This window comes from Lampris incognitus, chromosome 10, assembly GCF_029633865.1.
Source record: "Lampris incognitus isolate fLamInc1 chromosome 10, fLamInc1.hap2, whole genome shotgun sequence".
NCBI lineage: Eukaryota > Metazoa > Chordata > Actinopteri > Lampriformes > Lampridae > Lampris > Lampris incognitus.
In genome coordinates, this window is record NC_079220.1 from 37,045,818 (window position 1) to 37,071,519 (window position 25,702).

Sequence of the window (25,702 nt, forward strand, 5' to 3'; positions counted from 1 at the left end):
TCCTGTCATGTGTTTTTCAGATTTCGAGCTCAAGCTCACCAATGAAGCGTGAACACATAGTGCCATCCATAATGCGGACACTGTAGGAGGTAAGAAAGATCGTGTCTAGATGTAACCCTTGATTTGCGAAACTCTCGCAGGATTTTTTACTTAACCTTAACTTACCCTCAACCTAACCCTTACCTAACCCTAACAACCTCAACCTTAACCTAATGCTTGTGAAGTGCTACTTTGCTGAATCAAGTCCAGATGTGCTAGAGTGTACAAGGGTTTTGCAAATCTATGGTAACCATCTAGATACGAGTTGTAGGAAATCAAAAAGTAGTTTTCCTCAGAATGTATACAGTAACTATAATAAATACTGGCATTTCTAAACGTAACATGGGCTGTATACAGATATGTCATTTCTGTATTCTGAATACGTAATACAATTTGTTGTGTTTGATAACAACCCAGTCCTGCATGTAAATGCCTAACTCCTTGTCTGCTGCTGTCCCTGATCTCTGAAGAGCTTTTAAAGATGCCCAGCTGGCAATGAAAACAACTAAATAGGCTTGGAGAAAATAAAGCTCCCACATTTATCATGTTCAGTTATTTACAAAGTTAAAGGGTTAGCTCACCTTCTGGAGTTTTAGCTATTATTTTTGGGGTTAGGGCATACTTTATTTTGCCCCAGACCCCATTTTACATGCATAGGAGCTTACCTTTGGCATGCAATGAAGGTTGGCACTACCTGGCAACTGTAGAATGGATGTGGTCACAGGATGTGTTGGTGTGATTCAAAAAGCAAGAAAATATGTCTCTTGTAATCCCAGGGTAGACTGCAAAGCGAATGCATCTTTTTAAATATGACCTGATCTGTTGCTTTTAATAATGTTTAATCTGAATTTTCAACCTGAACTATTTTGTGTCAAGATGCTGGAACTACTTCCTACTCCCACATATCCCCCTGAACTGGCAGGAGGTTACATTCATATGGGTTTGATAGTGAGAGAAAACTACAATATAATCGTAAATCATTTTCTTCTTTCAGCTTGTTCCCTGTTTCTCAGGGGTTGCCACAGCAGATTTTACAGTTTCCATCAGTACCCTGTGAGGGCACATTACCAGTGGCAGTTGTTGTTAACCTGAGCCTCGACCAATCTGATATAGAACCTCGACTGATCCGGTATGGTCTTGTCAAGCCAAATAATGATTTGGCAAAATGTTTATGTCAGATGCCCTTCCTGACACAACCACTAACCCTATGGATGGGGTCACAGGAAAAGTGTTGAATGCCGTCCCAGTATTCATAGACTTGTGCTCATGCCTGTCGCCAAACAATATATTCGCAAATAAGGTTGAATCAGTTCATCTGGATACAACTTTCATTGAGAGAAACATTTCATCACTCATCTAAGTGACCTCTTCAGTTTAAACTGACTGCAGGTATCCCCACCCTTATAAACAGTACAGTGGCATAACGATCGTACCAACTATCGGTTTCATATACAAATTGACGTGACCATTAACTAAAGTTACAATGGTTATGTGTACTATTCACAGAGGATTGGGGAATAGTTGTAATCACAACATTGTAAGATGGTGACAGATGTACTCTTAGGCCTCCCCCCGGTTCAGGGATGGTCGTTCCCTCTTAACATAGATGGCCTCTTTGACTCCCCATTCAAACCAGCGTTCCTCCCTATCAAGGATGTGCACATCCTCATCCCCAAAAGAGTGACCACTGGCCTATAGATGGTGTAGACTGTGGAGTCCTGGCTTGACATGGTTGCTCTTCTGTGTTGTACCATCCTTTTGGCCAGCATCTGTTTAGTTCCCCAGTGTACAAGTCACGGCAATCCTCCTGGTACCCCTTTGAAACTCTCATTAACCCTCCTGTTATCTTCAAATTTTACTAACATCTTTTATCCTTGGAGTCAATTTGACCCCAGCAGTTTAAACCTCCAGAAAATGATTATTGTTAAAATTGTTACCCAAGTTGACTAACAAGTTGACTACCTAAATAGCTCTTTAACCCTTCTATTATCCTTGGGGTGAATTTGACCCCATTCAGTTTTTAAGTCTAAATAAATGATTGACATCAGTTTTTTTTTTGGTTTTTTTGCTTCATATTTAATGATTTTTCCTAATTTAACGAGGACAACTGGGTAAACATAAAATTAACATGATGATATGTTTTCAATGTCCTGTACACATTTTGAATGTATCGGCGTTCTTTGGGGTCAGTTTTAGCTGTATAAAACGTGTATGTGTGTGTGTGTGTGTGTGTGTGTGTGTGTGAGAGAGAGAGAGAGAGAGAGAGAGAGAGAGAGAGAGAGAGAGAGAGAGACCTAACATACACACAACTGTATTAGTAGAACTGATAGTTCATATGACATGAGGGAAGGGAAAACATAGTTCTCACTTTTATATTTCCCGTGCCGTGGGGGCATAGGTGTGTGTGCGTGAGTGTGTGTGCGTGCGTGCGTGCGTGCGTGCGTGTGTGTGTGTGTGTGTGTGTGTGTGTGTGTGTGTGTGTGTGTGTGTGTGTGTGTGTGTGTGACCTAACATACCCACACCTGTCGTAGTAAAACTGATACTTCACATGACATGGGTGAGGAGAAAACATAATTCCTACAAGAACTTTGATATTTCTCACACTTTGGGGGCAGGGAAATGTGGTTCCTACGAGGACGTTGATAGTTCACACATGCACAGCAACTTTCTAAACTATATCTCTTGGTGCTGAGTGCTCTGTACGCTCTCTCTCAACTGACAATGACCTCGAAGCAAAGGTTTACTGCCAATGACGTTTTGACACAGCTCTTTGACACTGAAAGTGACATAGAGGAGAATGTGTCTGAGACAGGATAATATTGAGGAGGACCCTGATTATGAGGTATCCTCCTCTGATGAGAATGAGAGTGTTGACCCTTGTGTTGGCTCTCAACCACTAGCAGACACATTACTTTCCAAAAATGGAAAGGTATTATGGTCCCTCTCCCTACTTGAATGACACTTAGACTTAGTAGTGCTGCTAATGTTATCAAAATGGTTCAAGGCCCCTCCAGATATGCTGTCAGCCAATGTGAAGACCTAAACTCATCATTTGAGCTCATTGTAACACCATCAATTGAAAGTGATGTACTTGGGATGACAAACTTAGAGGGGAGGCACATGTATGGGGACAGTTGGAAAGACTTGGATGTGACCCACTTCCAAACCTACACTGGGTTGCTCATTTTGGCAGGAGTGCACAAGTCAAAAGGTGAAGCAACAGGATGCCTTTGGAATGCTGACACTGGAAGGACAATATTTCCAGCCACCATGTCTCTAAAGATATTCCATGTTTTCTCCCGTGGCATACGCTTTGATGACAGAGAAACAAGGCAGGGCCAACGAGAGTGTGACAAACTCACAGCAATACGGGATGTATGGGACAAGTGGGTTCAGCGATTACCCTTTACAATCCATGCCCCCACGTGACTGTGGATACATGTCTGGTTGCATTTCATGGGCGCTGTCCCTTCAGGCAATACATGCCAAGCAAACTGGCCAAATACAGTATCCAAATATGGGCAGCATGTGATGCACAGTCCCGCTATGACTGGAATATGCGGGTCCCTGGAATTTGCAGGTAGATCACTTGGGGAAGCACCTGAAAAAAATCAGGGCATGAGGGTGGTACTGGACATGACTGAAGGACTGAATGGTCATAACATTACATGTGATATTTTTTTTCACATCGTACGCCCTAGGTGAGGAACTGCTGAAAAGAAAGGTTACCATGTTGGGGACAGTGAGAAAGAACAAGCTGGAGCTTCCCTCTGAGCTTCTTATGATGACGAACAGGAAGGTAACATCTTCAATGTTTGCCTTCACTTACAGAGCCATTGTCGTCTCCTATTGCCCCAAGAAAGGGAAAGGTGTCCTGCTGATGAGCACCATGCACAAAGATGCTGCCCTGAGCACCAGAGAAAACAGAAAACCACAAATGGTCTTGGACTACAATGAGACAAAGGCAGAGGTTGATAACCTGGACAAGATCACAGCCACATACAGCTGCCGACACATGACTGCCCATTGGCCCCTTGTCATTTTCTTCAACGTCATCAATGTGAGCACCTACAATGCCTTTGTAATATGGAGCAAAATCAACAAGGACTGGAATAGCGGAAAACTGAGTTGAAGGACGATTTTCCTGGAGCAGCTGGGTTACGTGCTGGTGAAACCTCATATCGAGAGAAGATGGTGCCTTCCAAGAGCATGAACAGCTGCTGCAACTGTTGTGAAGGACATCCAAACAGACACAAAACTCCACCAGTGGTTCAAACTGCAGGCAGGAGATGTGGCAGGTGCCAGGTATGTCCCACCAAAATGGACTCCAAGACCAGCAACACCTGTGTGAAATAAAAGAAATGTGTCTGCAAGGGGCACACACACACTCCATGCACATCATGCAGACAGTAGTGCAGACAAAAAGCTGGACTGTACCTTCTGGTGGCCTGTAGGAAAAATAATATTCTGTTCATATTCTGTCTATGCTGTTTGTATTCTGTCAAACTACTTTTGGTGACTACGTAACTTTGTTTTTTACTTTCTCACAAATACGTATTCACATACATAACACTTACAGTAGCATAGAACAATCCCTGACACAATGCTCAATTATACTTTTTATGTTTTTTTTTGTAAATAAAGAGTGGTTATGTATTCCTTGTTGATTTTCTGATGATGATGATGTTCAGTTTTCCAAATAAAATCCTTCTAAATGTTTGAAATTGTGTTTGTTTTTCCTGGGGTCAAATTGACCCTGAACATAATACATGTTACAACAGAAATAGTTTTTCTTTCCAAAATGTTACAGATAACAAAAATATGTACTTAGAAATAATATATAAAACACCAAAAATATATTTCTTTCCAATTTAGGTCAATCAGATAGTCACGTAATCTGTATGTATGTGTGAGTGGGTGTGGGTGTGTGGGGGGGATTATGTTTTATTTAAAAGTCACACCTGTAGAGGAGCTCAAGCAGGAGTCGTGACAACTTTCTCTTTCAGCTACACAACGTGCACCATTTATTCCTTCACCGTTACAACAACAACAAAAACCTGCGCAGCAGAAGTGTATCACTGTAAACCCGAACCGAGAAAACCGCAGCTGTAAACAAACGTTCCTACTAGCTCAATAAGGGGAATTATGTATCCCCATAACCACTACACACGTCCCCCCAGAATTCGCCTTAATACGAAAAGTCAGTGTGGCGAGGGGGGCGGATCTCTCTGCCCCAACGGCTCCGCTGAACAGGAGCTGGGGGCTGGTTAAACGCAGGCGAAGCAGCAGAGTCCTCACAGCTGGACCGGGGAAAGGGAGGGGCTGGGGAAGCAGGGGGCGGCTCGCCGGGGGAGGGGGGCCGGGCCGGGGGGCGCCCCCGCTGTGGGGGCAGGGCCAGACCAACAGGGCGGTCTAAGTCCAGGTGAGCAGGCTTGAGGCGGTCCACAGAAACCCGCTCCAGCCTGCTGCCAACCTCCACCACAAAGTGCTTATCTCCAGTGTCCCGTACCCGAAATGGGCCGTCGTAGGGTGGCTGCAGGGGACCGCGGTGCGCGTCGTGACGGATGAAAACATATTCCGCCGACCGCAGCTGCGTGGGGACATAGGACTGAGAGCCGCCATGCTGAGAAGTGGGGACCGTTGCAAAAGCCCTGGCTTCCTCCTGCAGCACAGTCCGTTGGCAGCTGGCGGACCAGGGAGCTGTGGCGGTGGGAAGGAAATCCCCTGGGACCCGAAGTGGCTGTCCGTAGACCAGTTCGGCGGATGAGGACTGGAGGTCCTCCCTGGGGGCCGTGCTGAGCCCAAGCATGACCCAAGGCAGTTTGTCGACCCAGCGGTCGTCCTTGAGGGTAGCCCGCAATGCGGCCTTCATCGAGCGATGGAACCTCTCGACCAATCCGTTAGCTTGAGGGTGATACGCTGTGGTGCGATGGGGCCTCACCCCTACACCCACGGCAATCTCCTCCCAGAGTGCTGACGTGAATTGCGGCCCTTTGTCCGAGGAGAGGTGGGGTGCCAAAGCGGGCGACCCAGGTTCCGATGAACGCTCGGGCAACCTCAGGCACTGTCGTGGACGAAAGCAGGACGGCCTCTGGCCATCGCGTGGTCCTGTCGACCATGGTGAGCCTGGTATGTGAAACCACGGGAGGGGGGGGGCCTACCAGGTCCACATTCACGTGGTCGAACCTCCTCTCAGGTACCGTGAAAGGTATCAGGGGCGCTTTGACGTGCCGGAGCACTTTGGAGCGTTGGCACTCTACACAGGTGTCAGCCCAGTCCCTCACATCCTTTTTGAGTCCATGCCAGACAAACTTTGCCGCCACCAAACTCTGTGAAGGCTTTCTGCCAGGGTGAGACAGCCTATGGACTGTGTCTCCCTGCGCCTCCAAGCAGTCGGAACGACAGGTTGGGGCTGACCCGTAGAGACGTCGCACAGGAGCGTGGCACCGGCATCGTCGAAAGCCACATCCTCCAACTGCAGCCCTGTGACGGCGATCCTGCATGCCTGCACTCCTGGGTCGGCAGCCTGGTCAGCCGCCATCTGGCTGTAGTCGAGTCCCAAATGGGCGGCACCAGCGATGGCCCGGGAGAGACAGTCGGCGACCGGGTTGGACTTCCCAGCGACATGCCTCACGTCGGTGGTAAACTCTGAGATGTAGGCCAACTGTCGCTGCTGGCGGGCTGACCACGGCTCTGCCACCTTGGCCATCGCGAACACCAGTGGTTTGTGATCGACGAAAGCCATGAACTAACGGCCCTCCAGCAGGAAACGAAAGTGCCTAACAGCGAGGAAAAGGCCAAGCAGCTCACGATCAAAGGTGCTGTATTTGCGCTCTCTCAGGTTCAACTGCCGGCTGAAGAAGGCAAGCGGCTGCCATGCACCGCTCACCCACTGCTCGTAAACCGCGCCAACAGCGTAGTCCGAAGCATCTGTCGTGATGGCGATGGGCGCTCCAGACACAGGGTGTGCCAGCATCTCCGCGTCAGCCAGGGCGGCCTTCACATCCTTAAAAGCCTTGTCCCTCTCTGCAGACCAGTCCACGGCGTGTTTGGGGGCTGTGCCCTTCAGAGCCTCATATAGGGGCAGAGGATATCGGCAGCCCGGGGGATGAACCGGTGGTAGAAGGACACCATGCCAATGAACTCCCAGAGGGACTGGGCCGTGTGTGGGCGTGGAAAGTCTGTGACAGCCTCCACCTTAGATGGAAGGGGGGCCGCCCCGTCCTTCGTGACCCGGTGGCCTAGGAAGTCGATGGTGCTCAGACCAAACTGGCATTTGGCTGGGTTAACTATCAACCCGTGCCGGCTGAGCCTCTCGAAAAGGGCTCTGAGGTGGGACAAGTGCTCGGACACGGAGGCGCTAGCGACCAGGATGTCATCCAGGTACACAAAGAGGAAAGGCAGGTCCCGCAACACTGAGTCCATGAGGCGTTTGAAGGACTGCGCGGCGTTCTTGAGCCCAAACGGCATGCGCAGGAACTCGAATAGTCCGAACGGAGTTGTCACAGCCGTTTTGGGGACATTAGCGGGATGGACGGGCACCTGGTGATATCCACGGACGAGGTCCACCTTGGAAAAGATCACTTTCCCAGCCAGGTGGGCGGAGAAATCTTGGATGTGAGGGACCGGGTAGCGGTCCGGTGTTGTTGCATCATTGAGCCGACGGTAGTCACCACATGGACGCCACCCACCGCCAGGCTTAGGCACTATGTGGAGGGGTGAAGCCCACGGGCTGCTGGAGCGACGGATGATGCCGAAGCGCTCCATATTCTCAAACTCCGCCTTGGCGACAGAGAGCTTGGTCGGGTCGAGGCGCCGAGCTCGGGCATGCACCGGCGGGCCAGTGGTGACGATGTGGTGCTCAACCCCATGTTTGGTCGTAGATGACGAGAATGTGGGCTGAGTGAGGTCAGGGAACTCAGAGAGAAGATGGAGAAACACGGCCTCGTTGGAGAGCATGCTGGACAGCCTGACGGAGCCTGTATCGCCGAGTGCACATGCGTGTGAAGCGAAGGTGACGGCGTCAATCAGGCATCGATTCCTGATGTCCACCAGCAGCCCATGAGCACAAAGGAAATCTGCACCGAGGAGGGGAAATGCCACGTCGGCGGTGACAAAATCCCAGCTGAACCGCTGTCCGTTAAAACACATGTCAATGTGCCTCGTGCCGTACGTATGGATAGAGCTGCCGTTAGCAGCTTCCATGGGAGGGCCGTGAGCGCCCGACAGGGCGTCCACACTCAATGCAGGTACGACACTCCTCTGCGCCCCAGTGTCGCATAGGAAACGCCGCCCCGAGATGGAGTCTTGCAGGAAAAGTAGCCTGTTGTCCTCCACGCCGACGCCCATGGCCACTAGTGAGCGCCAGCCTTGGCGTTTCCTGACGAGCTGAAATTGCACGGGGAGTTGCACTTTTTCGCCTTGGCCCCGAACTTTGCATGGTAAAAGCACAGGCCGGGCTCCTGTCGCCGACTGGGGGTTGCCGTGGCGACCACCATGGAGTCACCAGGTGGTGGCGTGTGGGGGTGGGCAGGGTGAGCGCGGACGTGCAGTGCTGCTGTTGGCTGGCCAGGAAGAACTTGTCAACTTCTTCAGCTAGCTTGCGGCAATCGGTAATGCTGGTGTTAGCCAAAGTGGTCCGCACCTGTGCAGGCAGTTGTCACAGAAACAGTTGGACAAAGAGGAAATCAGGTGTGTGCGCCTGTCCCAGCAGATTCAGCATTTTGTCCATGAGCTCGGATGGCCTGCTGTCACCCAAGCCTTGCAGAGAAAACAGACGTTGGGCCCTCTCGGCGTTGGAAAGTTCAAAAATCTTCAAGAGGTGATCTTTGAGCTCCTTGTATTTGTCTGCCGCCAGAGGATTTGTATGGAGACTCACCACTCAAGTTGCAGTCGAACACCCGAGCGCCGATACCACGTAGTAGTATTTAGTAGCATCATCTGTTATTTTGCAGATAGCAAACTGCGCTTCCGCCTGGGCGAACGATGTCGTTGCCGATGACTCCCAGAACGCTGGTAATTTGAGAGAAACCGCGTTGATTTCGTGAACCGTGTTCGTTTGAAAGATTGTCTCTGATAACTACCAAGAGACAAACGTCGGGGTCACCAGTGTAGAGGAGCTCAAGCAGGAGTCGTGACAACTTTCTCTTTCGGCTACACAATGTGCACCATTTATTCCTTCACCATTACAACAACAACAACAAAAACCCGCGCAGCGGAAGTGCACCACTGTAAACCCGAACCGAGAAAACAGCAGCTGTAAACCAACGTTCCTACTAGCTCAATAAGGGGAATTATGTATCCCCATAACCACTACACACCCATATTTGCATATGAAACTGGTTGTTGGTTTTGGTCGTTGTGCCACTGCATTGTTTGTAAGGTTGGGGATACCTGCAGTCAGTTGAGACTGAAGAGGTCACTTATAGATGAGTGAGTCAGTAAACATTGTATCCAGGTGAACTGATTCAACTTTCTGTGATTCCCTTACCTGGATTATTGAGCATGCATCAAGACATAATCGCAAATAAATACACAAAAGTTAGTCTGTTGATTTGTACAACCTCTGACTTCCATAGTTTCTCCTCGGAAGTAAAAAAATGGCTTTTAAGTAACAAGTCTTTCCAGCATCAAATTACACATTTTGACGAACTGTTTTTAAAACTTCGGATATATGTATGTCATATTTTGATATTTGTATTCTGCTCCGTGTTTCTTTCTATGAAATGTGTGTGTGTGTGTGTGTGTGTGTGTACATGTTTTGCTATCCTTGTGCGGACTAAATGTCCACACAAGGATAGCAAAACCTGACAGGACGTACCTTGTCCACACAAGGAAAAGGGTCTATTTTAGGGTTAGGAGTTAGTTTTAGGGTTACAGTTAGAATTAGGGTTAGGTTAAGGTTAGGGTAAGGGTTAGGGTTAGGCATGTAGTTTGCGTGGGTAACGTTAGGGTTAAGGGCTACGAAACGAATGTAGTCAATGAGGGGTCCGCACAAGGATAGTGAAACACGACTGTGTGTGTGTGAATATGTTGTTGGTCGGTTTGTAGTGGCTGTGATAGGTTTTGCTCTGTGTTTTATCATTTCTTATGCCTGCCAGGGACTACAGATGGAGATTAGCTAGTATAAATCTGGTACAAAGCAGCTTTTCTCTTAGTTTGCTATTAATGTATTTTGTACAGTGTCCCTGATATAAATAAATGTAATAAACTAAAAACTCAGCTAAAACTAAATACATGTATTTGCTATGTAATCTAACCTGCGATTACATGAATCTTATTTTCTTGCTTTTTGAAGTGCACATACACATACACATAAACATACACATGTCCTGGCATCTTACGTTCCACTGCCACTGGCCAGTGCAACGCTGCAGTTTGCACCAAAGGTTAGCTCCAGTGCATGTAAAAAGGGTCTGCGGCAACATAAATCATCCCCTAAACCCTAAATAACAGCCAAAAACCCAGGGAAGTGAACTATGCCTTTAATATTAGCTAACCTGCAGGAACATTGAAAGATGTGAGTATAGGAAGCTGTGACACCCGTCCCTTTCTGAGACACAAACCACCAAAGAACCTGAGACACACTGCCATGGACCAGAAAAATCCAGCCTGACCTCTATTAACAAAAACCCTTAACCTGTGACTCTCTAGTGAGGGTCTGGGCTTGAGATCCTGTATAGTAGTGAGGTTTAACTGATAAGAGAAAGGGAGTGAGAGCATGAAGGAATGCCAGGTTAATTGGGTTATGTACCAACAACATATTGTACAGAAAGGATTTCTATATTGACTGAACCTCCCTGTCTTTGTCAGTCAGTAAATCTAACCACATAAAGAAAAGTGTGTGTGTAGTGTTTTGCCTATCGCCCTCCACTTTAAAGCTTTTCAACCCAAATGTTAGTTTGACTCATTATTCGTCTTTAAGAAGTTGAAATTCAAAATTAATCTAATGTTACAAAACATACAAATAAGGTATGTTTATCTGAGCTGCCAGAACCCTGATGGCTCTCATTAATGCTGTCATAAGAACTCATGATGACCCATATTTTTGGGCCAGATTTTGTTGGCTATACTATTCTCATTTTAATTTCTAATATGAAACTCACAACGTATTTTCAACACATTGAGACTGAAGCATGTGGCAGGATAGCAGCAGGAAAGCTGCGGTAGAGGAAGAAGAGGGTTCTTGAGACTCTGTCCAGTCTCCAACCCCCCACAGCCTGACCAACTGTCAGCGCTTCTTCCACAGCCAGCTGCTTAATATATGTGAGGGCCCTTCTGAGAGCCAACGGATAGCTTGTCCACCACCAACAGCTCTGGAATGGAACTCGCCATGACCCGCTCCTCTTTCCTGTAGCGGCGCTGCCAGCTCCGTTTCATATGGAGAGCCTTCATATGACTGTTTCATCATAACCTTCCAACAGAAAGTCAGTTAAAGTTACACATAGCATAGTTGTTTACATTTTGAGTTATTCCTGAAAAACAGATTATAAAACAAAATAATGATGTTCTTAGAATTTTGTCCAGTTGTGTCTCTTTCTTTACTGACATATTTGCTGTACATTTTATGAAAGCTGAACTTTACTGTAACAGAGCCTTCTAGTTTATTTAAGAATGGGCCCTAGATAGCTTGAAATCCCATGTTCAAAATGGTATTCAACTAAGTCAAAATTATTTGTATAGCCCGATATCACAAATTACAAATTTGCCTCAGGGCCAGGGGGCTTTACAGCAACACAATGTCCTGTCCTTAGACCCTTGCATCAGATAAGGCACAACTCCCTAAAAAGAAAATGTAAAAAAAAAATGAAAGGGAGAAAACAATAGGAAGAAACTTCAGGGAGAGCAACAGAAGATGGTTCTCTCTCCCACTACGGACAATGTGCAATGGATGTTGTGTTTACACAATTTACAGAATACAACAGTGAAAGAGGATAACATAATTATGATGGAATTATAAAATATATTAAGAATATGATGAGGAAGAAGCCAAAAAGTGTCGAGATGCCACCAGAACAGCCCAGGACCTGCATCTTATACGTGATGCAATGAAGAGGAAAGCCACCTTTTTATTTTGTAAAAGACGTGAGGCCAACTTAATATTTCTTCAGGAAACACGTTCATGTGAGTCGGATGTAAATTTTTTCTAGTGGCAGTGGGGAAATGAAATTCACTGTAGTCATAGTACCAATCACTCTGCTGGAGTCTAAGTCTCCCAGCATAAATTAAGATAATAAACATTATTGTCATTGTATACATACAACGAAATTTCATTTGGTGACTCTCAGACCAACAGCACTAGAAAAGGTATTGTTTTTTAAAAAAAGATAAAAACAAGGATAAACAACATTTAGTATAACAAGTGAGGTAGTAAAAAATAAGTGAGGTAGCAAAAATGATGACGAGACAATAAAAGATAGCCGCGGCTTTTAAAATTCAAAATAGTAGGTGGAATCATTGCACATAGTTGTCCACATTGCAGCGGCTTTAATACCAGTTAGTCCTCAGCAGCTATAGGTAGATGGCGCCTGTGTGTGCGGCGAGCCGTCTGACGGGTCTGTTTGGCGTATTGTTTGCTATTGTTCTGTTCTACCGCATATGCTGGCATGATGTCTTTGCTCTACTCGTATATGATCGCCAAGCGCTTCTCAATATCCGAGCGTCCCATGAGTTGCCGTTAAAGCAAAATTTGGGAGATCCATTTTCAAACCTTCCTCCATTGCTATCGGCTATACCGGCTTACCTGCGCCGCCCAGCTTGTGTCATTCCCCGTAGGAAGCGCCCTAGAAGACGGGGAAAGCAGGGTGGTGTTCCGGTGAGAATCAAGGCTTACCTAACGTCCTCCCGAGGAAACGATCCTCGCCTCCTTTGCAGTGGCTATCACTTTTTTCCGATTCGATGGCTCCTGTATGTTGTTCCTGGCGTTGCTGTGGGCCAACTTCACTTGCCGGTGGCGGCTCCTTTTCCCAGACGGACGTGAGCCCGCAGAGGTGGCGTGGATCACAGGAACCTTCGCCCGCTGGAACGTGCGTCAGCATCGGACAAAGAGGAGCTTACTGTCCGTCTGGCTCTCATTAATGCTAGATCGCTAGCTAATAAGACATTCCTGCTTAATGACTTCTTTACCTCTCGGGAATTGGATTTTATGTTTCTGACGGAGACCTGGCTTCACGCTGGTGAGTTCACCCAATTTTCTGAACTTCTTCCCCCTCACTGTTTATTCATCAACTCGCCTCGGACCACTGGCAAAGGTGGAGGTCTAGCTTCTGTATTTAAATCCAGCTTCCACTGCCGACAGACTCCGTCTGACAGCTTCTCCAGCTTCGAGCTACAACTTTTTGAAATAAAGTGTAATTGTCCCGTTCTGTGCGCAGTGGTCTACGATCCACCAAAATTCAATAAGGACTTCATTCAGGAATTCACAGACTTTGTGGCGAGGACTATATTGAACTACGACAGTTTCTTAATTGTAGGTGATTTTAATATCCATGTCTGTTGTGAACCCAGACCTCTGGTCAAAGACTTTTTGAATCGTATTGACTCTTTTAATCTCACTCAAGTGGTGACTGGCCCGACGCATGAGAAGGGTCACACACTGGACCTTGTGTTGGCCTTTGGTTCAAGTGTATGCATCTCTGAAATATGTGATACACGTATATCGGACCATTTGCCTGTGTTATTTACTGTGACGTTGCCTTGTTCTCAGGTTAAATCGCGCGCCCCGGCACGCTCCCTGCGCACAATTAACGTTTTGACGGCGTCTCAGTTTTCTGTTGCTTTTAAAGACTCTATGCTTCTCACCCTGGTTGACTCTTGCAATCTCAGTGCTGATGACCTTACCACTCTTTTTAACTCTACCTGCACTGACGTACTGGACTTGGTTGCTCCTGTTGCAACCAGACGCCCTAAACCAGTGACAGAGCCATGGCTCAGTGACATCACCCGCGCTCTTAGACACACATGTAGACGTGCTGAGAGGAAGTGGAAGAAAGACAAACTTCATGTCTCCTTAGGAATTCTAAGAGACTGCTTATCAGAGTACCAGAGAGCCGGTAAATCTGCAAAAACACAGTTTCTACCAAACCCTGTGTCCAACCATTGTCATAGGCCTCAGGTTCTTTTTAATACTATTAAGTCTCTTATAAATCCATGTGATTCTCCTTGCATCATGCCAACGCCCATGCTCTGTGAAGAATTTCTTCAAGTTTTTACAGATAAGATCTCTGCTATTAGGGCCTCACCATCTTCTTCAGCCTCAGATCCTGCTGTTTATTCTGTGTGCCCAGCTGTCTTAGAGCAGTTTGAGCCCATGTCGCTCTCCTTTATATCTGAGGTAGTTAACCATTTGAGGCCTTCACATTGCCCCCTTGACAGTATTCCACCCATACTGTTAAAGGATGTTTTTACCACTGTTGGGTCTTATCTTGTAAATTTGATAAACACTTCTCTTCCCTCAGGCTGTGTTCCAGCTGCCTTCAAACATGCTGTAGTACAGCCCCTCATCAGAAAGAGCAATCTTGATCCCTCTGTTCTTTCTAATTTTAGGCCAATTTCTAAGCTGCCTTTTTCTTCCAAAAGTCTTAGAGAAAGCAGTTATGTACAATTACAAACACACCTAGAAATTAATGGCATTTCTGAAAAGTTCCAGTCTAGTTTCACATCATGTCACAACACTGAAACAGCCCTTTTAAGAGTGTTTAATGCTCTTCTTTTAACTATGGACTCTGGGAACTCAGCTGTTCTGGTGCTTTTGGACCTGACTGCTGCCTTCGACATGGTTGACCATACTATAATTTTATCACGTATTGAGCTGTGTGTAGGCATTAAAGGTACTGCCCTAGAATGGTTCAAGTCTTATCTGTCAAATAGAAGCCTTTCTGTCAATATAGACCAATTCTCTTCAGCTGCAGCCCCACTTAACTGTGGAGTCCCTCAAGTCTCCATTTTGGGCCCCATTCTCTTCTCATTGTGTATGCTGCCCTTGGGGTCCATTTTAAAAAAAAAGAAAAAAAAGTATTTTCATTGTTTTGCGGATGATTTGAAAATATATCTGCCTATAAAGACAAACCGCAGAGATTATATACAGGCTTTGCTGAGTTGTTTAAAGGATGTCAAAACATGGATGGAGTTAAACTTCCTGAAACTAAATCAAAATAAGACTGAAATGATTGTATATGGACAACCTAATCTTCTGGATGGTTTTGATAGCACTTTCAGCTCTTTAGCTTCCTACAGTCACTCACACAAAAATCACACTCTTGCTGTGGTTTTTGACAGCTCTTTTAGCTTTGATAAACAAATAAGCTCAGTAGTCAAAACAAGGTTGTTTTTTTCAGTTACGATTTTTGGGAAAAGTAAAGGCCTATCTCCCTCCAAATGATATTGAAAGGGTATTCATGCATTTATTACCTCTCGTTTGGATTATTGTAACTCATTGTATGTTGGTGTAGCTCAGTCATCGCTTCGTCGCCTGCAGTTTGTACAAAATGTAGCTGCTCGCCTTCTGACAGGAAAGAAATGACGTGATCACATAACACCTGTACTGGCCTCCCTTCATTGGCTTCCTGTCTGTTTTAGGATCCAGTTTAAGATTTTATTACTTGTTTTTAAGTCTTTAAATGGGCTGGCACCATCTTATTTATCTGAGCGAATACATCATCATACACCAGTCAGAGCACTCAGGTCAACAAACCAGATGCTCTTACATGTTCCCAGATCCAGGCGACAGAGCCTTTGCAGTGGCTGTCCCTGATCTCTTGAACAACTCACCAGTACACATAAGATCTGCTCAGACCCTTGAGACTTTTAAATCTGTTAAAGACCTACCTCTTCTTGCTGGCATTCAATTCAAGTTGAGCATGATACCATGATTTTATTGTGCAAATATACTTTTATGCTTGTGTTTTATTGTTACATTTTATATTCTTTATTTTATTATGTCTTCTTTACATATATTTATAGATTCATATGTGTCACTTATTTTATATTGTATTTTACACTTGTGCAGCACTTTGGTTCAACTGTGGTTGTTTTAAATGTGCTATATAAATAAACTTGACTTGACTTGTGTGTGTGTGTGGGGGGGGGGGCGATGGAGGCCACAGCTCCGGGGAAGAAGCTGTTCCTCAGCCTTTTTAGTCCGGGTTTTGGTGGTGCGGTATCTTTTCCTCGATGGCAAGGGAACAAACAGACAATGATCTGGGTGTGTTGTGTCTTTGCTGATGTTGCTGGCTTTCCTCTGTAGACGGCCAGCATACACAGCATTCAGGTCCGGGAGCACAGCTCCCACAACCCTCTGTGCTGTCTTTACCAACCGGGCCAAGTCCTTTCTATTCTCTACTGTGCAGCTGGCATACCACACTGTGACACATTGACAGAGGATGCTTTCTGTTGTACTTTTAAAGGAGATATTTTTGAGGTGGTTCCTTCAAACGATGGCAGATGGATTGCAATCACACTTAAACAAGATAATTCAATTTTCATTTTGTGTAATATTTATAGTCACAACTCCCATTCCTACAACAAGGTGCTTTTTTGTGAGGTAATTTCTAAACTAAATGAACTCTTATATAAATAGTCAAACTCCTGTTTAATTTTATGTGGGGACTTTAATGAATGTGCTGATGATGCGATGGATATATTTCCTCCAAAAATTTGTCAAGGTCTTCAAAGAAATAATCTTGTTTTGAAACTGTGTTCTGGTCTCTCTCTGACTGACGTGTAGTGTTTTTTAAATCCTGATACAGATGATTTTACTTGGTCTAATAAGAATTTATCCTCTCGGTCCAGAATTTACCTATTTTTAATCTCATAATTTGTTCTTCATCTTGTAAAAGATGTTTCTCATTCTTTTGCTCCATGGTCAGATCATAAACAAATTATTCTAAAGCTTGGTGGCTTACAAGATACTCCAAAATTAAGAGGCTATTGGAAACTCAACAAGACCCTTCTTAAAGACAACCCCTTTAACGACAGTGTTAAAAAGTTAGTTAATTAAATATTTACTGATAACACAAATTGTGAATATAAACAAAAATGGGAGTTTTTTAAGTACATGACTAGAGGTGTGGCTATAAAGAGAAGTAGAGTTAAAAGCGCTTAAAAGTAAGGCAGAGTCTAACTTATTAAACAGAATAAACGTCCTCTTATCTCAGACTAGCATATCTACTGAAGAGGAACTGGAATTGAAGGAGATTCAACTAAAAATAGATCAAATTTATCTGGATTTGGTCAAGGGTGCATTTATAAGATCCAGAGCCAAATGGCTAGAGGGCAGGGAGACAAACTCTAGCTACTTTTTTGCTCTTGAAAAAAACAATGGCAAAAGAAAGTCACTAGCTGCTCTTAATATTATTGGAACTCTGTACAGACCCAAAATTAATTTCCAACTTTGTCTCTTCCTTTCATGGGAACCTGTATACGTCTGAATTCAATGACTGTGAAAGTTTTACGGTTTCACCCTCACAAACCCCGCAACCTAACTCTTCCGTTCCCTCTGGACCTCCACGGCGCTCGGCTTCACCCGAGTATCCACTCCTCACCACCAGAGCTGGGGCGCGTTCACGTTCCCCATCACCGGACTCAGACCCTGATGTCCCCAGCAGCCCCCAACGGACACGGCGCACCCTACGCCGCCACTGATGCCATCTGCTGGTAGACTGGCAGCACGGCTCTGCTTTTCCCCGGTCACTCATTCCCTCAGCTGTGCCCCATTTACAATCATCTCAGCTGTTCCCCATCTGTAATCACTTCTACCCCTACACGAACCCGGCCTTCTCTCAAACTCATTGCCAGATATTCCCATAAAATACCTCTGACCTGTTGCGCAGAGCTGGCTCGCCTGCCAACCAACCTTTCTCCTTCCCTCCTTCCTCAGACTACCACTTAGACTTTGAACTCGGACGACTACTTTGGCTTTGAACTCGGACTACTCCTCGATTCCCCTTTGCCCTCAGACTTGGTACTTTGGCTGTACACGCACACTGGGCCTGTTCGGTGTGCACCCGCAGTAAAGCCTCACACCAAGCCCTTTGTGACCGGTCTGCCCCCCTCTCGGGGTAATGCCACCATCCTCACTGTGGTAGATCGCTTCTCCAAGGCTGCACCTCGTGGCCCTCTCCAAGCTTCCGTCTTCTGCTGAGACTGCCAGGCTGCTTACAGAGCACGTGTACCAGCTTTATGGCCTGCCCCGTGACATTGTGTCGGACCATGGAACCCAATTCACCTCCCAGGTCTGGCGAGCCTTCTGTTGGGGGATCGATGCCACCATCAGTCTCTCCTCCAGCTACCACCCTCAAACTAACAGGCAGGCTGAGCGAGCCAACCAGAACATGGAGACAGCTCTCCACTGTGTTGCGACCAAGCACCCCTCCTCTTGGAGCGACGACTTGCCCTGGGTTGGATATGCCCTGAATACCATGCCCAGCACTGCTACCGTGCTCTCTCGGGTACCACATGGGCCCTCCTGCTCCGGTCCAACGACCGCACCTGTTGTGGGGGCAAACCGACGCCGCACTGCGGCTCCTGCCTATCAACCTGTGCAGAAGCTATGGCTGTCCACAGCGGGCCTTCCTCTCCAGCTCCAGGGCACCTCCAAGAAATTGTCACCCCGCTTCATTGGCCCCTGTTTTGTCGACAGCCTCATCAACCCCACGGCTGTTCATCTCATCTTCCTGCCTCTCTCAAGATTCACCTGGTTTTTAATGTTTCCAAAGTCAAGTCAGTCTCCTCTAGCCCTCTTATGCCCTCTGTTCCTGCTCCACCTCCTCCTGAACTGGTTGACGGCCACACACAATGGACGGTGCGGCGGCTGCTGGACGTGCGCCGCCGTGGCTTCCAATATCTGATGGATTGGGAGGGCTATGGTCCGGAGGAGCACAGTTGGATGTCTCCCCAACTCATCGTGGACCCCAGTCTCTCCAGGACTTCTACCTGGCTCACCGGACAAACCTGGTCGGTCGCCAGGGGGCTCCCGTTGGGGGAGGGGTCCTGTTACAGTTTCACTGTCACAACCTACATCTTCCGTTTCCCTCTGGACTTCCACGGCGCTTGGCTTCACCCGAGTACCCACTCCTCACCACCAGAGCTAGGGCGCGTTCACGTTCCCCATCACCGGACTCGGACCCTGAGGTCCCCAGCAATTCCCAACGGGCATGGCGCACCCTACGGCGCCACTGATGCCATCTAGTGGCAGCACGGCTCTGCTTTTCCCCGGTCACTCATTCCCTCAGCTGTGCCCCATCTACAGTCATCTCAGCTGCCTCATCTCGCCTGCCAACCAACCTTCCTCCTCGGACTACCACTTTGACTTTAAACTTGGACTACTACTTTGGCTTTGAACTCAGGACTACTCCTCGATTCCCCTTTGCCCTCGGACTTGATACTTTGGCTGTAAACGCACACTTACACAACACCCAACGCCCCATTCACATTTTACACACACTTAGGATAATTTACACTAACACGTACCTAGACACATTACCGCCTGTCACTACACATGGCGTATTCACACACCCCACAAACAAAACTACCTGAGCACCATACACATTCAGCATTTCTCTCTCCCCTATTATTGTTTTCCCTTTGCTATTTTCATTAAACGTTACTAAGAGTCCCCCGCCTCCCATGTGGTCGTCTGGGTCCTCCTGCACAACCCGTAACAGAGTTTTATCAGTAAAATAAGAAAACATATGTGTGCTATTGATTAGGACTGTAAAATACTCGGTGATTCTGATCTGACAGAAAATGAAATTAAAACGGATATTTTCTCAGTGAGAAAGGGAAAATCGCCAGCTATTGATGGTCTTTCAGTTGAATTTATGTTCATTTTGGGACCTCATTCAAAACCCATTATTTTGTAAGTACAAAGAATGTATTGAAGCGTTTCGATCCATTGAAAGGTCTGGACCAAGTAATCTTGGTTGAGTCAGGTTTATTGCCCTTTTTGTTTACAGCCACAACCTGCACTAGCTGCTTGCCGCTCAGTCCCAATCATAAGAATAAGACACCCCCCCACTCCCGCCAAACACCCGCCTAAAAAACCCTTAATAAGCCCAGCCCTAGTGGTAGTCCGCCCCTAGTGGTTGCCTAGTTTCCATATTAGAAAGCTTACATCTCTGGCACCAGCTGTCTACATCACTGCACAGCCTAATCCAGAATAACCTCTGTCTTAATGCGTGCCAGGGTTTTGTTGGTTCCAAAGTGCCCTGTGGTGGGTGGGTTGTGAGCTAGCCTGAGTATCTCCTGTCTGAGGGCTTTTGATGCTGTCAGCTGCCACACCACCCTGCCTCCACTGGGGGACTCCCATTTGTGGTACAGTATGCCCTCTTTCACTTCCAGGCAGTCCCACTTGGACCACAAACTCTTCACCAGTTGGTCCTGTGCAGCCACCTCACCCGGGTGGACGTTCTCTGTTGAGCTTCCACTCCAATACAGGTGTGATTTCACTGTCGTCAGCCTGCATCTGACATAAGTCTTTCGACGTTAAACTCTCTAACTCCACAGGGGCGCCTTCCACAGCCTGCAGTAAGTGATTCTCTTTCCCTCTCTCTTTTCTGGCATCTCCTCCTGTTTTCCTTTCTCTCTCCCTGCCTCTCTTCCTGTCTCTTTTCCCAGCTCTTGCAGTGCCGGCAGTTGGTCTCGAGACATAGGCAGCGCGAAAGGGCATCTGCGTTTCCATGAAAACTCCCAACTCTGTGCTGGATCTGGAACTGATATTGGCTGAGCTGTTCCAGCCACCGGGCAAGCTGACCCTCAGGATGTGTTTGAAGTTGGTCATCCACTGCAGGGAGCTGTGGTCTGTCCTAACTGTGAATGCCTGGCCATACAGGTAGGGGTGGAAATGTTCCATAGCCTTTACCACTGCTAACAGTTCACGCCTCATCACACAGAAATTTCGCTCCGAAGGGTTAACGGCTTGGCTGTAGAATGCCACCACCTGCTCCACGCCCCCTGTCACCTGTGATAGTACTGCCCCTACTCCTTTGTTGTTGGTATCTGTATCCAGTATGAGGGGGTAGTCTGGTAAGGGGTAGGCTAAGACAGGGGAGGTGACCAAGGCCTCCTTCAGTGCCACGAATGCCCGATCGCACTCTTCTATCCACTGGAATGGCTTCACCGTTTCCGCCCTGTGTAAGGGGCTGGCCATGTCTGCATAACTCCTCACAAAACGTCAGTAATAGTTGGCCAGACCCAGGAAGCTCTTCAGCTGGGGGACAGTCACTGGCTGAGGCCACTCTGCCACTGCCTTGACTTTCTCTGGGTTGGTGGCTATTCCGGTGCCACTGACGATGTGCCCCAGGAATAGTGTTTGGTGCTGGAAAAGCTGACAGTTCTGAGGGTGGAGCAATAGGTTTGCCTGCCACTCTATTCCTTCGAAAATCTCTCAAGTTTGCAAGTTCCTGTACAAAGGTGGGGGTGTGGATCAACAAGTCATCCAAATAGACTAGGCAGGCAGATGCAGGTAGACCCACAAGTATCATTTCTATCAACCTCTCGAAGGTTGCGGGGGCATTACAGAGGCTGAAAGACATTACTGTAAATTCCCAGAGCCCCTGTACCAGTGAAAAAGCTGTTTTGTCCCTCGATTCGTTGTCTAGCTATACTTGCCAATACCCACTTCTCAGGTCAAGCGTAGAGAACCAACACAACCCTGCCAGGTTTTTCCAGGGCATCAACCACACGGGGTATGGGGTGTGCATCCTTTATGGGAACCTTGTTGAGTTTGCGAAGGTCTACGCAGAACCGGATTGACTCATCGACTCATTTTTCTTTGGGACAAGAATGGCTGGCGGATGGTATGATGATGCCAGCCTCTTTCATCCTCGGCAGCTGTTGTTCAGCCTGTTTTTTTTTTTTTTGTGGATGGGTAGGCGATACGGGGCTTGGTGGAACGGGTGAGCTTTGCCCGTGTCTATGTGGTGCTGGACAACTGAAGTGCAGCCAAGGTCATCGGGGCTTTTGGAGAATATCTCCATGAACTCCACCACTAACTGCCACACCATCTCTCATTGCGAGGTCATGAGATGCTCACCAGCCTGATTACACATGGTTGCTAGGACCTCTGGAAGAGGGGCTACAGGGACCTCCACTGGGGTATCTAGCACTCCTATCCAAGGTGCCTGACCATCACAGCGATTTGGAAAGTCTGCCCCCCAGACCCAACACGAGAAGGTCAGCTTCGAGATCCTGATGACTTTTTATGGACCGAAGGAAGTCCAGCCCCAGTATCAGGTCATCTTGTATGGGGGCTACCCATGCCTCCTGTTCTACCTCCACATCTCCTATCTGGATTTTCAAAGCTCTCTTCCCCTGGCTGGCAGCGACCTCTCCAGTGGCCATGCATAACACTCCTACTACTACTACTGCTACTACTACTTTTTTTATTAATCCCCCGGGGGGCAATTCTTTCTTTGCATTTAACTCATCCTAGCTGTGTAGCTAGGAGCAGTGGGCTGCCGCCTTCGTGCTGCACTCGGGGAACAACTCCAGTTCTTCTTGTCATGCCTTGGTCATGTGCACAGACAGGAGTATTAACCCTAACATGCATGTCTTTTTTATGTTGGGGGAAAACCGGAGCACCCGGAGAGAACTCACCACAGACATGGGGAGAACATGCAAACTCCACACAAAGGACGACCTGGGATGACCACCCCGGGGTTCGAATCCAGGACCTTCTTGCTGTGAGGTGACAACACTAACCACTGCGCCACTTGAGCGTGCCGATCAATACAGTACAGTCTCTCTTATAGGGAAGTTGTCTGTTCTTCCCCTCCCTATCTCATGTCTTCCAGCTCTCATCCCACCAAGGCCATTTCTCCAATTAGTGTGTACAGACTTGCTACATTCAGTGATTCGCCCATACATTCCTCTGCTATCAACCAACAATTAACAATAGGCCATTATTTGTGCACCTGGAGAATATACCTTATAAGACTACATTTGTTCTGTTACACATGGACTTTAAGCATCTATCTAAGCAATGTGAAATAAAGTTAAACATGGTATAGGTTGTACATGGTGAAATATTAAGCAGAATACTTTTGCTTTAAAAGTAAGCAAACATCAGATATGAATTGCTCTCACAATCCCCCCACCCCTTTTTTTTATAACTTTCAATCAACAACAAATCGCTTAGATAAAGCATCAAAGAAAACAACAATGGATATATATCTTGGGGAACATCTTACCTCACACAGAATGACTGAGGCCTGGTCTGCCAGTTTTAAGCCAACTGAAATGAATGAATGAATGCCTTTATTTGTCATTGCACAGTTGTACAACAAAATTAAGTGCAACTCCCCAGTGGTACAAATATATATATATTAGTCAAAATACAAATATACACACATTTGCAGCACAATCAACATGTATGCGTAAGTGTAAAAACAAGTGTAATATCTATTACACTAGATAAATAGTCTGTGTATTGCACTAACCCTAGTCAACATATTTGTTTGCACATGCCGAATGTACAGATGTTATTGCACAGTTTCAGGACATTATTGCAACCTTTGAGCTGGTTGACAGAGTCAGTTCTTTAATGGCATTTGGGTAGAAACTGTTCAAAAGTCTGGAAGTATAGGTCTTGAAAGATCTATAGTGCCTCCCAGAGGGCAGCAGAGTGAAAAGGTGGTTGCCTGGGTTAAATGAGTCCTTGATTATGTTTGTGGTCCGACGTAGGCAGCGGGATCTGTATATGTTGTCAAGTGAAGGTAGCTGTGTGCCAATGGTTTTCTGTGCTGACTGATCACTCTCTGCAGAGCTTTCTTATCAGCCACAATGCAACTGGCATACCACACTAAGATGCAATAAGTGAGTATGCTTTCTATGGAGCAGTGATAGAAGGACACCAGCAGTGGCTGGGACAAATTAGTTCTCCTTATTGTCCTTAGAAAGTAAAGTTGCTGCTGTGCCTTCTTTACTCGGGAAGTTGTATTGACAGTCCATGTGAGGTCCTGGGAGATGTGTGTTTGAAGCTGGTCACCCTCTCCACCATGTCCCCACCGATGTATAAGGGAGCAGGTTCCTCTTCCTGTTTCCTAAAGTTGATGATGATTTCCTTTGTTTTGGAGGTGTTGATTGCCAAGTTGTTACTGGAGCACCATACTAACAGTTTGTGGACCTCATCCCTGTCGGCAGACTCATTGTCATTCTGTATATGTCCCACCACAGTAATGTCATCTGCAAATTATACTATGGTATTTGTACTGTGGGTTGGTGTGCAGTCGTGTATGTAAAGTGAATAGAGAAGGGGACTCAGCACACAACCCTGTGGAGCTCCAGTGCTGAGTGTCAGGGTCGATGAGTGGTGTGTCCCCAGCCTCACAGTCTGTAGACAATTTGTCAGAAAGTATTTTATCCATCTGCATGTGGACTGGTGGACACCCAGCTCACGCAGCTTGATCACCATTCTGCTGGGGATTATTGTGTTGAATGCAGAGCTAAAGTCTACAAACAACATCCTCACATATGTTCCCGGGTGCTCCAGATGTGTCAATGCAGTATGGAGAACTGTGTCAATGGCGTCCTCTGTTTATCTGTTGGCTCTGTAGGCAAATTGGTGTTGGTCCAGAGTGGGTGGGAGTGCAGATTTAATGTGTGTTTTCAGACCACCTTCTCAAAACACTTTATTACAGTGAAGGTGAGTGCCACAGGTCTGTAGTCATTAAGGTTGCTGATAGATGTTTTCTTAGGGACAGACACAATAATGCCAGACTTAAAGTATTTGGGGACAGTACATAATGACAAGGAGAGGTTAAAGATGTTGCTGAATAGATTAGATTTATATCAACACACTCCATATAAACTCAGCAGCCAGACAGAAGTCCCATCATCCCATGTCCTCTCGAACCAAACATCTCACTTCACTCTTGACTAGAAATGAGGAAAGAGTCGAGAAGATATCTACACTAATTTGAGCAACCACAAGAAAAAAACCCAGTGTTGACATTTGAAAAAAAATTATGTGAATGCTCAAAATTCATCTAAAAACACAACATAGTCCCCAGTAACATTAAACAATGATTAAAATGATAAAACAATAAATGAGAGATGTATTCATAACACACATGCAGATTGGTTACAAATTAATTTTAACCAATCATTAACATAAGGAAGGGAAAAGAAACCAATAACTCTAAATAAAAGAAATGATCTTGGGGAACTACTCTATTAAATGAAGTGACTGTAGACACTTGCTGAAGGTCCTCAGTCCTCATCATCATCACAATCACATGGTGGAAGCCAGGGATCAGGAAAATGTTGAACTTGTACAGCATTAATAACAGTCTTAATACAATATTTACGGATTATACCAATCATACAAGTAATGATGAAAACGATGACGAAAAAGTGAAGAATACCCGCAGAGTACCTATAAATGACGCGCCCACAGATACCAAGAGACCGAACATTCCTGACAACGGATCCCACCCATGAACAGTTTGTAAATCTTTTACCCCTTGTTCAGTATCATATTTAAATTCTGATATTTCAGCATTATTGCTAGTAATATATGCACAGCATTCAGTTGAGATCACCTTACATACACCACCCTGTGAGGCTAACAGAAGATCCAACACCATCCTATTTTCAGTTGCTACATGTCCAACATCTTCTAAGCATCTTGCCATGGCTGTGATGGCAGCTGTGGAGACATTGATGT

At 46.3% G+C, this 25,702-nt stretch overlaps 1 pseudogene; it reads left to right on the forward strand.

Annotated features, from left to right (window-relative positions):
* Positions 1-2,836: 2,836 nt before the first annotated feature.
* LOC130119816 (uncharacterized) lies at positions 2,837-19,225 on the forward strand (annotated as a pseudogene).
* Positions 19,226-25,702: the final 6,477 nt, after the last annotated feature.